The sequence below is a fragment of the Mesoplodon densirostris genome, chromosome X, assembly GCF_025265405.1.
Source record: "Mesoplodon densirostris isolate mMesDen1 chromosome X, mMesDen1 primary haplotype, whole genome shotgun sequence".
Classification (NCBI taxonomy): domain Eukaryota; kingdom Metazoa; phylum Chordata; class Mammalia; order Artiodactyla; family Ziphiidae; genus Mesoplodon; species Mesoplodon densirostris.
Genome location: NC_082681.1, coordinates 43,327,282 through 43,342,987, shown reverse-complemented (window position 1 = coordinate 43,342,987; position 15,706 = coordinate 43,327,282). Strand labels below are relative to the sequence as shown.

The following is a 15,706-nucleotide window of genomic DNA, read 5'->3' as shown; positions in this document are numbered from 1 at the left end:
TTTTAGGAGAAAATCACAAATTATAACTACCTTGAGAACAATTTCACCTAACAGATGGGAAGAAATAAAAAAAACTGGTAACACACTCTGTTTAAGGACACTGTGAAGCAATGGGCAGCCTCCGAGATTTCTAATGGGAGTGTAAACTGGTATAACCCTTATGCAAAATAAGTGGCCAATGTTTTAAAAATTACAAATGCATCTATCTTTTAAACCAGTAATACTTCTTTTAGAAATTTATCCACAAAGATATACTTATACACCTGAAAAATGACATGTAAAATAAGATCCATTGCACCACTGTTTATATTAGCAAAAGAGGAAACAACCCAAACGTCCACCAGCAAAGGGTTAGATAAATTATAGCACATCCAGACCATGGAATTCTATGATGCTATAAAAAATACTGAGGAAGCTCTCCATATACTGATTGATGTGAAAAGAGCTACAAAATGTTTAAAATAAGTGTATAAAGTTTTAAGTTTAAAAAGCAAGGTACCGAATAATGTGTAGAGTATACTCTCATTTATATTATTTTTTTAAAAAGGCAGAGGGCTAAGAATATATATTTTTATTTGCTAGCAAATCCATGAAGAAACTCTGGAAGGATACATACAATTACAGTGGTTAGCTGAATAGAGAGGGTGGGGAAGGGGGGAGGGAGTAATACAGGGTAGATGGGGGCAGTATACTTATTTATACTATTTTTATAGTCTTAATTTTAAATCATTTGACAGACTATATTATATATTTTAAAATTATACTTAAATAAATGGTCCTCTCCCTAACCCAAGAAATATTATTTACACATTTTCATATTCACCTATGCTTTTTAAATATTTATAGTTTCATTTTCTACCTTTAATTCACCTAGTATTTCTTTCAGTTAATCTTTTTAGGCAAAACATAATCCCGTTCCCTCAAGTCACCTGGCTAGCCAGCTATTGCAATTCATTTGTTCACTACTCCATCCTCTCTCCCCAGATTGGAAATGTCATCTTCATAAACCCAGGTTTGTTTCTGTACTTTAAAATTTTTCACTGATTTTTCTTTCTATCCCTGTTCCACAAGAAAGTTCCAATTATTGAAGCTCTAGAATTCATTTATTTTTTTATACTAAATATTTTAAACTTACAGTCAGAGAATAAATTTACAATATATTTTCATATATTTTTCTACAAGTACACTATCATTACTTTTCTTAAAAAACAAGACATGACTAGTGTCGTGCATTTATCCCCTTCATTTAAACTCTAGAACCTTGTCAAGTCCCTCCTTCCTTTCCTTCCCCCAAAGATTCCCATTGTGGTTTTATAAGAATTATGTTAAATGTGTTGATTAATTTAGAACTAAATGACATTCCTGTACTATCGAGCATGTGTATTCTTCATTTATTCATGTCTTCTTTTACATTCCTCAGTAAAATTTTATGGATATCTTCATTTAGATCATACACATTTTTAAAGTTCATTCTTAGGCATTTCATACCTCTGGTTGAAATTGTTAATGGGAACTTCCTCCATTATATTTCCCAATTACTATTGTTTAATCATGGGAAGGTGACTGTTTTTTGCATTATTTATTTTGTAACTGACTGTATTACTGAAGTCTCTTCACTAGCGCTAGTTAAATTTACACTTGAGTTATGCCCATATTTTAAAGTCTTGATCATCTCTCTCAGATACTGGCATAATTTCAGGGGCCTGACCTTAAATCACATACCCAGAGGTAACTAAGGAAACAAATGCCATTTAATATGCTGTGCTTTTAAGCTAAAGGAGCCTTACTCATAAATAAGGAAGGGTTTAAAAGACAAAGTCTCATTTTCCTAATCATAGGACTAGAACAGGGTTTTCAACATGGCACTACTGACAGCTTGGGCCGATAATTCTTTGTTGTGGACGACTGTCCCATGCTGGGATTTAACTCATTCATATTTGGTCTTTGTACCCTTTCTTGGACAGAGACCCTAAAACCCTTGTAATTTCCTAAGTGAGGAGAGAGATAGAAGCATCTTTTGTTATAATATTTGCGTTTTGTCCCCAGTTTCAGAAATAGCTCCAAGAGCAATAAAGGTGAAAGGAGCCTCTTTTGTTATTTATTAACAAGTCCCTTTCAACCACACCTGATTTATGTCAATGAGGTGAACTTTAGAAAGCCCCTAAGGCTGAGAGGCTGGTTACCAGAGGAACCAACCAAGTGATTAGAGGGTTGGGGCTTTTAGCTTAACCCTCTGACGTCTCAGGAAAGGAGAGGAGCTGGAGATCGAGTTCAATCACCAGAGACCAAAGATTTCATCAATCATGCCTACATAATGGAACCTCCATCAAAACCCTAAATGAAGGGGTTTGGAGAGCTTCTGGGTTGGTGAACACACGGAGGTTCTAGGAGGGTGACATGCCTGGAGAGGACATGGAAGATCTGGGCTGCTTCCCCATACTTTGCCTTACGCATCTCTTCTATTTGGCTGTTCCTAAATGGTATCATTTATAGTGAACCAGAAATTTTAGGTCAAGTGTTTCCTAGAGTTCTGTGAGCTGTTCTAGCAAATCATCCAACCTGAGGAGGGAGGGGTCATAGGCACCCCCAGTTTGTAGCCAGTTGGTCAGAAGTACAGGTGACAACCTGGGACTTGCAATTGATATCTGAAGTGGGGGACAGTCTTGAGGAACTGAGCCCTTACCCTGTGGGGTCTGTGCTACCTCCAGGTGGTGAGCATCATAGCTGAATTGTAGGACACCCATTTGGTGTCTGGAGATTGGAGAATTGGTTGGTGTGGGAAGAACCCCCATATATTTGGTGTCAAAATGTTGTGTGTTGAGGACAACAAAATTTTCCTTTATGTGCACTGCAAAGTATTTAGCAGCATCCCTGGGCTCTACCCACTAGATGCCAGTAACACTCACCCAGTCTGGACAACCAAAAATGTCTCCAGATACTGCCAAATATCCTCTGGGAGAAGGGGCAAAAATCGCCTCCAGTTGAGAACCACTGGACAAGAGGAAGGGTTCAATATCATAATTTTCTCCATCTCGTGCTATAAGGCTAACAAAATCAGCCTTAATTCCTTCATGTTTAAGAACAGAGGAAAATGTCAACTAGCTTAATAAATTGTTAGCCATAGAAAATAGGCATTTTTTTAACAGAATGGGGGAAGGTGGCAATACGCTACAAGATAGTGGGGCTTGCTACTATAACAAAATGGTGATACTAGAGGAAGAAAGGACAGACAAATAGAACCAAATAGGAAGTCCAGAAGCAGAACCAAGCATATATAATAATTTGGTGTATGAGGAAGGCAGAATCTCAAATCAACAGGAAAAAAAATGGCCATTTAATGAAATACTATGGTTTAATTCACTAATCATTTAGAAAAAAGATTCCTAAAAATATAATGGAATTCTAAAAATGTTCAAGTAATCAATAGGAAGGCAGGAAATTCCTAAAAATATAAACCATAAAAGAACAAAAAGAATTAAGAATCCTAAGGTGAAAAAGGTCTATACAAGTAAGTCCAGAGAGAGAAACTCAGAAGAATGAGAGATTTGACAACATAAAAATTTACATCTTAAGGATTTCCATTTCCAGGAAAATGTACTTTCCCTATTCCTCCCACTACGTATGCCTAAAACCCCTGGACATTATATATAAAATAAGCAAGAAAACCCTGAAAGGTGGCGAGAAGTCAAATCAACTAGGGATCTTGAGACCCAAGGAATATTATGGTAATGAATTCCATAGGTTTTCTTTCTGCCTCGTATTTCCCAGGCTTGGAGTTGAATAGGTTGGCGAGTCAGAAACAACAATGGGTATAGAAAAACAAAAACAAGCCCAACAAAAACCTTATCTCTAGACAAAAGACAAGAATGGGGCAGACCAACAAGGCAGAAAATTTTTAGACAATAACCAAACATCACAGAAAAAAGTATGGTCCCACTCTCTACCTATTCCAGAGAACAGCAAGTGAGGAACTTAAACTTCCACCATTGTGAGGCTATAACCAGGTGTCCCAGTACCCCAGCCAGGATGGTATCAGAGAAGGTCAAGTAGGGAGCCAGGATGTTATCTCTGCCAGCAGTTAATGAACCATGTCCTCACAGTGTCAGTGGGAACCACATCAGGAGCAGGAACTCCCACTCCTGCCCAGCAGTAACTAGGAGACCCTTGCCTTGGGTAGCAATGGAGACGGACTGGGGAAAATGAAGTTCTACTCCCACCTTACAGTAACACAGCGAAACCCTTCTGTCTCATGCCAGAGCAATGTCAAGTTAAGCCAGCTAAAGCAAAAGTCTTGAATCTGATTCAGAGTCTCATAACATAATAAGAAAATGTCCAGGTTTCAATTAAAAGTCACTCTTCCTACCAAGAACCAGAAAGATCTCAAATGGAATTTAAAAAGACAATACCAAGATGATAGAAATGTTAGAATTATTTGACAAATATTTCAAAGCATCCATGATAAAAGTGCATCAAAAGGAAATTATGAACACACTTGAAACACAAGAAAAAATACCCTTAGCAAAAAAAAAGAAAAAGAAAAGAAATGAAAATCTCTACAAAGAAATAGAAGATATAAAGAAGAGCCAAGTGGAAATTTGAGATAACCAGATAACCAATAACCAAAATGCAAAGCTGAAGCCAAGCAAAAGGACTCAGCAGCAGAACAGAGGGGATAGAGACAAGAATCAACGAACTTGATGACAGAATGATAGGAATCTACACCAAGACACTTAATAATTAAATTTCTGAAAACTAAAGACAAACAAGAAATATTGAAAACAGCAAGAGAAAAATGTCATCTGACCTACAGAGGAAAAATTATTTGAATGACAAATAGTTACACAAATTGACATCCATACCATGGAATATTATGCAGCAATAAAACAAACAACTGACACACACAACAATCTGGATGATCTAAAGGGAAGTATACTGAGTGAAAAAAAGCCATTCCCAAAAGATTACATACTGTATGATTCCATCCATATAACGTTTTTGAAATGACAAAATTATAGTAATGGAGAGCAGATTAATAGTTGCCAGGGTTAAATAGAGTGTGGGAGCAGAAGAGAAGTAGGTGTTGCTATGAAAGGGCAAAATGAGGAATCCTAGTGGTGAGAGAACTATTCTATATCTTGACTACCAATATCAACATCCTGGCTGCAATATTGTACTATAATTTTGCAAGATGTTACCACAAGGAGAAAATGGCCAAAGGGTATGTGGGATCTCTGTATTTTTTCTTAAAACTGAATGAGAATCTACAATTATGTCAAAATAAAAAGATTAATTTAAAAATTTAAAATCTTTTAATATCTATAAAACTAAGTAAAATAAAACCAAAACAAACTGGGGAAAATACTTCTTTTTGGGGGGGAGGGGAATTACATCTTTATTTTCACTAACATCTAGCAGAACCTGAGCACTTCCCTTAGTTATAAAGGTAGGCAACAAACCATGTAGGTTAGTAGTACCTGTGACTTTGTCACCAACAGAAATCATAGGTACAAAAATACTTCTTATACAAATATCAAAGGGTTAGGATATTGCAACTGCATATAAATGAGAAAAACATAAGCACCATATTAGAAAACTGAGCAAGGAATGCCCCGGTGGTCCAATGGTTAGGGGTCCACACTCCCACTGCCAAAGGCACGGGTTTGAGGGCCTGGGTTCGATCCTTGGTTGGGGGAATTAAGATCCCGCAAGCCGCATGGTGTGGCCAAAAAGAAAAAAGAAAAAAAGACCGAAAACTGAGCAAAAGATACAAAAAGGGAATTCATTCAATTTCCCTCTCTCTCACGCACACACACCCAAACACATGAAAAAAACACAAATACAATTAATCAATCATTTGAAGAGAAGTCAGCCTTACTCCTAATAAAGGAAAATGTAAATGAACATGATGCTATGATACTATTTTCAGTGTTAAACTACCAAAGCTTAAAAAACAAACAAACAAACAAAAGGGATAATATCCAACATATTTAACACCACAGGGAAATGTATACTTTCATATAAATGACAAAGATAGCTAACATTTATTGAATACCTATTACATACATGTCAGACAAGGTTCTAAGCACTTTACTTATTTATATTCACTTACCTACCTAATCCTCACAACAACCCTACAAGGTAAAACGATGAGCACTTATTGATGAGCAAACCAAGCATTGAGAGGTTAGAGTAACTTGTCCAAGGTCAGAGAACTAGTAAATAACAGAACCAAAGTTCAAACACTTATTTCCTGGTTGGCTTTTTATTGATAACAGATATGTATTATTTGTAACATCAAAAATTCATTTGTACACAATTAAAATAATGCCCCCAAAGGTAGTGACCAAATATTCTAGTATCATAATGATTTTAATGCTCCACTTCATCTCTTTGTGTCCTACAATGCCATACCAACCAATCAAAATTGGTTACATTATCACTACTAAATTCGAATTATAAATAAGTTGTTTATTATCTATAATTTTTAAAATATTTTACATTTTTGGTTGTTTCCAAAAGCTCTGAAACCATTACTATGAATATGTAATTCAATAAAATATACCATAAAGTAAAATGTATACAATATCTCACTCAGTGTATTTCTCAAGCTCTAAAATATCTGAGGCATCTACAGTAAAACCAAGCTTATATGGTTTATCAACCAGTACTTTTTATTAACTGCATTTTGGTTTAGAAAGATCCTAAATGTCTTCTCATTAATGTTCAGTATAGGTTAAATGCATTTTACTGAATCCGACTTATTTAGAAACTGGTAACCCATGCATGTAAAATGTCTCCACTAGCCAAAATATTTTACCATTCCCCAACTATGCCATATAACTCACTTATTATTACATTATTAATATTCTCTAAATTTTTATACTACTCCAAAAATATTCTTTCCTGTTTTATTGGATAAATTTCATTTCAGAAGTTTTATTTTAAAAAAGGAAAACAGAACATACCAACAGATTGTGAAAAATATACTTGGTAAACACAAGCATTAAACAGTTGAACAAAACATTTCAGTGTAACTCTACTATTACTAGAGGACAATTTGTCTAGACTATTCATTCTCAGAAGGTTGTAACTTTCCCCCCAAACAAACATTCCTTGGTTCTAAACCTAAAAATGCAAAACCAGGCGGAGCAGTTTAGATTTAATTTCTATTGCATTCATCAATAACACTAACCTCCAACAAGAGAAGTTAGTCATATTCAGATGAATCAATCAAATAAGAATCTCAAAATCAATCTTGAATACTGTGCATCTCCATTAGAGAGCAGAGTTCAAACCTTACCAGTGGACTGTCCACCACGGTTGAAAGGAGTAACTGATTGTGTAGCAATCGTTCCACTAGATGTCCGAGTAGCAGGAGTGAGGGGTAATCCTGCAAACACTGTTGGTTGAGAGGCGTTCCCCATCAAGACAATATTGAAATTGGTGCACCCAGTCTGAGGTGCACTTCCACCAATGAACGAGAACCCTGTTGCAGACTGAGTAACAGAGCCAAAAGCAAAAGGAGTGGATGCTGTCCCCTGGTGTGATACGGCACTACTTGTTACAGCATTAGTACGGGTGCTGGCACCCAGCTCAAGAGCCCCTAGAATCACTGTAGGTTGTGTGAAAGCCCTGTTGCCCAAGTTTAATTTTATTGCATTTATTCTAAATAGAAAAAGGAAAAAAAATCAATATAATAGTTCGCTGCCACATTAAATGGCAGCTAGATAACATAGCTCCTGTCAAATTAAGTTTTATAACATTTTATTCCATAGGTTATTTCATCTCAATACAGAAGGGAAGATAACCAGATATTAATACAGGAATACATGTACAGAGCTCCCTATTCGCTCATCCACAGATAAAGGTTTCCTAATTTGGTCTACTTTAAGAACAAAAGTTTTAAATGTTTTGATGGGGAAGGAGTAGTTCCAAAATTTTTATTTTCAGTACAGACAACAGAACTTACACTTCTTCCACCAGTCTGGAAGACTTTATTAAAAACATAATTTTTAGTTTTAGACACTGAATCACAAAGTCACGTGAGGCATTCCTTTAATAGAGTTTCTAGAAAATTTTAAATGTATTTCATGACCCACAAAAAAAAGTGCTTCAGTATTTAAATTACCCGTCCTAAGAAAGGTTATTTAACACTCAATTACAGGTTATTAGATAACTAACAGTTATAGGGGAGAATTCCAGAGGGAATAGCTTTCATCAGGCTATCAGGTGTTACTGAAAGAAAGGGCTGGATCCAACTGAATTTACATAGAAAGGCATTTTTTAAAATGCTCCCTTTAAAAATTCTGAGATGCAGGAGGGAAGAATGTATATCCAAGGTCATTAAAATGATCAATAGACAAAGATCTCTCTAGAGAGAGACATTTAATAAGCAAGCAGTCTAATTTCAAGATGGTATATGTTCAAAACCCAGTGAGTACTCTTCCTATGGCTCACATAAAACGAAGGGATACCACAGAGCAGAATTCAACGTGCCTTGTGTCTCAAATCAGAAATGACTTCAATTTATAGGACTACCTTGGGAATGAGTAGCATAATTCCTAATAATTGACTTTGAAATGCCACACCATCCCTTTACCCTTTCCATACTCCAAATTGAAAGTTTGTCTTTGAAAGATGATTACTATTGTAACCACTAAAAGAATCAAATGGTACTCTTCTTACCCTAAGGAAATCCAGTTCCTACTGGGATAGGAGTTGATGCAACTGGTTCTCCAAAGCTGAATCCTGTATTCTGCCTAGCTGGAGTTGTGTTACAGAGTGAGAACAGGCCGGTAGAAGATGAACTTCTAACTGGTTGGAATGGAGTCCCTAAGTTAAACCTCCTATACCAGGTGTAGAGAAAGTAAACTCTGTAGCTAAGTGGTTGTCTCTGCAGAGCCAGAAGTGAACCAACCGGTAGGGGCACCAGTTCCTACAAAAATAAACCGGCTCCTGACTCCAAACCCTAAATGGAGGTAAGAGAGGAATGGAAGAAGAAAATTTTTAGAGATCTCAACGAGACTTCCAAGTCAAGACAGTAGATGGGAGCCACACCGGAATCACTCTCTTATACTCCAAACTCCAAGAAATATCAGTTCAAAAGCACTTACAAAAATACTTTTTAAAAAGTACAGTGTTTTTTAAGAAAAAAGACAGGGTCTTCCCTGGCAGTCCAGTGGTTAAGACTCTCCAATTCCAGTGCAGGGGGCACGGATTCGATCCCTGGTCGGGGAATTAAGATCCTACATGCCCCGCGGCATGGCCAAAAAAAAAAAAAAAAAAAGAAAGAAAGAAAGAAAGAAAGAAAGAAGACAATTTTTCAGGTGCCAGACAGGGAATTCATATCTATGAGCAGAAGCTGAAGCTGCTTAGCCCAAGGGGTGACTTGAATGAGATGTGTGCCCTAAAAACTGGAAATATGCTAGATTGTGGGTAAATTTGAGGCCACAGGGTAAGGTCATAGGCTCCTCAATAAGCAGAAACCTAGTGGAGCTCATATCTGGGAAATCTCTATAGGAGAATGCAAAAGGCAATGGAGACATGCAGGAACCCCAAGCTGGTACAGAAGATATACACAGACGGCTCAAATTCAATTTACCTTTGTGGTGTGGAAACTTCAAGCTAAGATGGTAACATAAAAACACTAATTAGGATCTGATGAAACTTTCAGGGCCCAGGCAGGTTGTCCATGACATCACTTATCAGAGATATCTCCACTTCCTAGGTCACCCATGATCCAAAACACCCCAAGAAAATTAACTTAAAGACAAGAACTACAAAAGGTCTAAGTAAGTAGTCTATAGACCTGAAAATTGAGGAAATTCTCATCTAAGGAATTAGAGGTGATAGAGCAATATGAATGGCACATTAAAATGTTTTATATGTTCAAAGAGCTCAAGAAAGAATTAGCATCCATAAAAACAAACAAGTGAATGTGAAAAAGAACCATGGAGAAATCCAAGAAACGGATACAGTATCAGAAATAAAAAGGCCCAAGGGATAGATTTAAATAGTAGACTAGACACAGTTGAAGAGGAAAAAAAATCATTGAACAGGAAGAGAGAACAGAAGAAAAGAATCTGCCAGAACACAGGGCAGATAAAGTGATGGGAAAGAAGAGAGAAATTAAGAGATAAGGAGAAAATAAAAGAGAAATTTCAGTATATATCCAGAAGGAATGTCAGAAGGAAAAAAATAGTATGGCAGAGACATTATTCAGAGTTAATAAATGAGTTTGCTAGAACTGAAGAAAAATGAGTCCTCATATTTAAAGCCACCAAGTGCAAGCAGGCAACTCCTCCCACCACCATACACACACACACACACACACACACACACACACACACACCCTTTATATTAAAACCCTAAAATATTAAGTATAGAGAAAAAATCTGAAAGTTATCAGAGAGAAAAAATCATTTACCTAATAAGGAGTAACAACCAGATTGACAGCAGACTCTTCATTAGCAACAGTAAATGTTAGAAGAAGATGGAATAATATCTCTAAATATTCCTTAAAGTGTTAAGGGAAAATCACTGTGTACTTATCATTCTATCCCAGTCAAGATTTCTAAAACAGGATGCAACTAACAATCAGGTTTTGCACAATAGCTCTGAAAGGCAATTCTAAGAAATCAGTATCAAAAATATTTCATCAAAGTTATGAGCCCCATTACTTTATACACCAGTAAAAAGGAAAACAAAAACAAAAACAAAAAAAACAATACCAACCTGTTACAGTTCCTTATCATCACTTAATTTTTTTACTTTTTGAAAGAGCTCCTTTCAATGTAGACACAGATTTTAATCAAACATGCATATATTAAGAAAAAATATTCAGAATTCAATTTTCCACTCAAATTTCTTAAAGTCTTCTGTGCCACCAGGAGCATTGTTGCTGCAGCAATTCTTAAAAGAACTCATAAGAGAACTAAAAACCATTTTTGCTATGCTTTCAAACCAGCTTTGCAAATATGTAGACTAGCCTCCTTTTGTCTCCCACTTCAGCATAATCAATAACTAAACCTGATTAACCATCTTTTGCATTCGCTCCCCACAACCATTGGTTTCTAGGAGTTACAGGTGATTCCCTATTATCTCTGGGATTTTCACCCAAGACACCCATTAGCAGGTTTTGATCCTAGACATTTTGATATTAAATGTGCATATGGAAACAACTATGACATCACAACTGCCACCTAGCCAAAAGGGACTGTAAGATACCATCAACTGTTAAGACTCATTTCAACTGCAGAGATGTTAAAATATGGAAAACTATACCTCTTAAAATTGGTAAAATACAGTATCTTGAGTAGTGTTCACATCATGGTTATAAGTGAACACCTCCCCAAGACTAACTCTGAAGGACAATATTTATCTAAATGTGTTAATATGACATGCTTATTTTTAAGTCATACACATCTTAGAACTTTTAAAATGTGAGCTCCAAAGGGTGATTTCAGTGGTATAATAACTCAGTCCTGGAAGGCACAGAAAGAAAGGCATTCTGGGCAGAATAAGAGCACTTGCTGTATTTAGTCTTATATTGCCTAAGGGTACCACACTCCTGAGGTTATAAGCATTATAAATTGTATTATAATAATATTATATTATTATGTTATATAATTATATATTACATATTTATGATATATAAGTATATGATAATATCACAACTGTTGACAGAAAAAATACTGTTGCCAAACCATGGTTCTGATACTGTCATAGACATTGATACTTTCAGAATTAGGTAGTGTCATCAATGTCATATTGCAGGCCAAAGGAAAAACTTCTGGTAGCCATCAAAAGGTGGAACTTTTTTTTGTGCCCTTTCATTTGTGGGCTTTCCATTCTTTTGAAAGTAATTTAAGAATTACCCTGTTATTAGAATTTCTCTGTTAAATGTAGCATGAATATTTAAATATTTTCTTCCTTAGAAATTTGAGAAATAAAACAAATGAAAATCACCTTGGGACTAAAAATGAATCTGTCATTAAGAATTTGGAATTAAAAATTCCCTTCCATCTCATTTAGATCGTATATCTGTCACATCCTTGTACTTAAAAAAATCTTTTTAATCTATTCTGCTTAACCAGTTTCTAACAAGGGTGTTTTAAATGTCTCTCATGGGCTTCCCTGGTGGCACAGTGGTTAAGAATCCCCCTGCCAATGCGGAGATCATGGGTTCAAGCCCTGGTCCGGGAAGATCCCAGATGCCGCGGAGCAACTGGGCCCGTGCACCACAGCTACTGAGTCTGCACTCTAGAGCCCATGAGCCACGACTACTGAGCCCACATGACACAACTACTGAAGCCCGCACTAGAGCCCGTGCTCTGCAACAAGAGAAGCCCCTGCAAGGAGAAGCCCACGCACTGCAACGAAGAGTAGCCCCGCTTGCCGCAACTAGAAGAAAGCCTATGCGCAGCAACGAAGACCCAATGCACCAAAAAAATAATAAACCTCACTTCCAAAAAAAAAAGGTCTCTCATTATTAGAGATTATCAATTTCTGCTTATAATTCCATTGCTTTTTTGCTTTATATATTTCAAGACTATGTTGTTAGGGGCATAGATTCATGGTCGATACTCTCTTGGCAGATCTCCTTTCTTTCATCAGTGTGAAGTATCTGTTTATTACTAAATTGCCTGAGATCACATTTTGTCTGACATTAATGTTGCTTCACCATTTTTCTTTTGGTTGCTATATGCCTAGTGTATCTTTTTCCTTCCCTTTGTTTTCAACCTTTCTGAGTCATTTTTAGTGTGGTTTTGATGAATAGCAAAGCTGAAAATTTTAAAATAGAGTCTAAGAATCTCTTAATGAGTGAGTTTAATTTATTTACATTTATTATGACTACTGACAAAACTAGACTCATATTTCTCCCATCTTATTTTGTCTTTTTTTTTTTTTTTGCGGTATGCGGGCCTCTCACTGTTGTGGCCTCCCCCGTTGCGGAGCACAGGCTCCGGACGCGCAGGCTCAGCGGCCATGGCTCACGGGCCCAGCCGCTCCGCGGCATATGGGATCCTCCCAGACCGGGGCACGAACCCGTATCCCCTGCATCGGCAGGCGGACTCTCAACCACTTGCGCCACCAGGGAGGCCCTATTTTGTCTTTTTTATCTGCCATGTTGTATTATCTTTTATCTTTTTCTGCATAATTGGACTGATGGAATTTTCTGTATTCCATCATTTTTCCCATGCTTGGAAGTTACATATGCTAATTATATTTATTTGTATGAGTTTCTCTTGAATTCTTTAACACATTTAAATTTATGTTCTTCTAAGAAAGCCTGAAGTTAATCAGTATTCCATATCCTTTTTAACAAATAAGACCTTAGCACACTTTAGCTTCTCTCTGCATATCACTACTTTAATAAAAAATGGAAAACAAGTCTGTACTCCCTCTATGTGGCTATGAGTAGGAATATCTGTCTCTGTCATTGTTGAGTTCCTCTAGCCAACTTCTATTCCTCTTCAGAGTGCTCTCTCCTTATCCACACTGCCTGACTAGGAGCTTAAAGTTGACAAAACTACAGCTTTTTATGTTGAGCCCAGCTTACAGTTCCATCCTGGATGTCTTAATGCAAGCACACATGTTCAAAGAAAGAAGTACTAGATGGTGAAGGACTTCTGCAGAAAATTCACTAGGCCTAAAGAAATCATCGGAGCTCACTGAAAAGGCTCCTGGAACTGGGCAGATGATCCCTGCCTGGTAGTCCAATCTAAATGAGGCAATTCAATCAGTGCTGCCACCTATTGGGCTGTGCTAGTCACTTAAATGCATTAGAATCTGTTTCCTCACCTCTAAAATTCTGGCAGTTTCACTGAGTAACCAAAATGTTTTCTTAAAAATAAGTTTACAAAGGGCCCTCCACATATATTATCTTGTCTAATTTAATTTAAAGTAAAGTGCTATATGAAAGCTTTCTAAAATATAATGCTGGGGTTGTCCTCACCGTCAGTGAAGGATAAGTCAATCAGGGATATTTATGGGGCACTCTCTAAGCTGGCCCAGAGAGTGAACATAAATTGCATTTCAAATTACAATTCAAAAAAATTACTACACAACTATCTCATTTATCAGAATGCAAATTATCTTCTTTGTGTACTACCTATCGTCCTTTATAGGTCCTAGGAGTGTTCTGGTTAGTAAGAAACCTGACTGAGGATCAATAAATGATGGTAGGTCATTTCAGGACATACCATTTTACCACTTAAGTTCTTGAATCTCTTATATAAAAGGGAAATGATAAAAGCACTTATCGAATCTGAAATTCCTCATCTTTTAATTACCTACAACAAACCGTAAAGGTATTTTGATCTCCATTCTATAGTTGAAGAAACTGAGGCTCTAAGATACTAAATTACTTTCCCAAGGTCAAACAAATAGTAAGTGAAGGAACTGAACACAATACTTTCAGTGTAACATTAGCTTAAGCAACACATATTAGGAAGATAAATCTGCATCTCAAAGAGCAGAAACAAAATAAGTTCAAGCCTGGGTACCTATTATAAGTCATTTCAGCATAAATGTTTAGGGGCTTCTGTCTCACAAAGTATAAATGATTTGGGGGGAAAATCACTCATGCCATTATTCCCACACAGTACTTTGAGAAATAACTGTCAAGAAGTGACTAGCATAGAAGTTCAGCCATGTAATGGATTAAAAAGTTTTTCTGCCTTCTTGGAAGCAAATCCTCTTTGGAGACAACGTTCTCCCTAAAATGCCTAGTTACTAGATAACCATTCATGAAGTCCACGTGAATGGTGAATTCCATTCACCACTCCACGAATTCAGTTCACCTTCTCAAGAACATCATGACTAAACAACCTGGCCTGAAAATTCATGCAATGTGATTAGTCATGGTATAAAACCATTGCAATAAATAGTAACTTCTGAGGATACATATGGTTCCTTAACATATTAATTATTGAACTAAGGAGAGAGGCAGAGAAGCAAAGGAAAAGTACCAAATCACTGAAGAAACCCCTTTTCCACCAAGAAAGCATTACAGAAATGGAACTAAAGAAGAAAGTAGAAAAATTGAAGCCTCAAAGTACAATAGGGTCCTTATTTGCACTGACAGTGATTGATGCCAACTCTGGAAGTACAAACTGAGTTACCAATGTTTTATACTAAATGTTTGAGTCGCCAGAGAGAAATGGATAGGGAGAGGTGAAATTAGCACAGCCATTTTCAAGGAAATAGGAAGGGATCAAACCTCTAATGGTAATCATTTTATTTTATGCCAAAATAAAATATAGAGCTACGGAAAATTGTGCATTAGTTTTCAGTTCACATTAAACAGCTTAAGCAATATAACTCACTGCTTATCTTTCACGTTAAGTGCTTTTCTCCCCCTTCGTACTCATACTGTAACTTGTCAAGGCCATAACGTCAGAATCTTATTTTAAAGGCTAGAAAGGTTTTTTCAAATCCCAAAATTAAGACCAACTTTCCGAATATTGCAAGTCTGACACTGCAGAGAAGACTGTAAATTTCCATGAAACAAGTCTTATTTTAGTGAATGTCTTTAGCAGTTACAACACTGGAAAAGAAAAGACCAGGGATGAGACCACAGGGGAGGGTGGGCAGAAGGACTCAAGAGAGGGGAAATCTTGGAGGAGCTGAGAAGGATACAAGGCAGGGGAGGGGACTCAAGAGAGGACGGGAGTGAAGGGCAGAGAAACCCAAAGAGAAGGCT

General features: G+C 36.8%; 1 protein-coding gene across 3 annotated transcripts in view; it reads right to left on the bottom strand.

The window, feature by feature from the left end:
- NUP62CL (nucleoporin 62 C-terminal like) overlaps nt 1-15,706 on the bottom strand; it is an 85,418-nt gene that overhangs the window by 66,606 nt on the left and 3,106 nt on the right. The gene's annotated exons all lie outside the window — the stretch shown is intronic.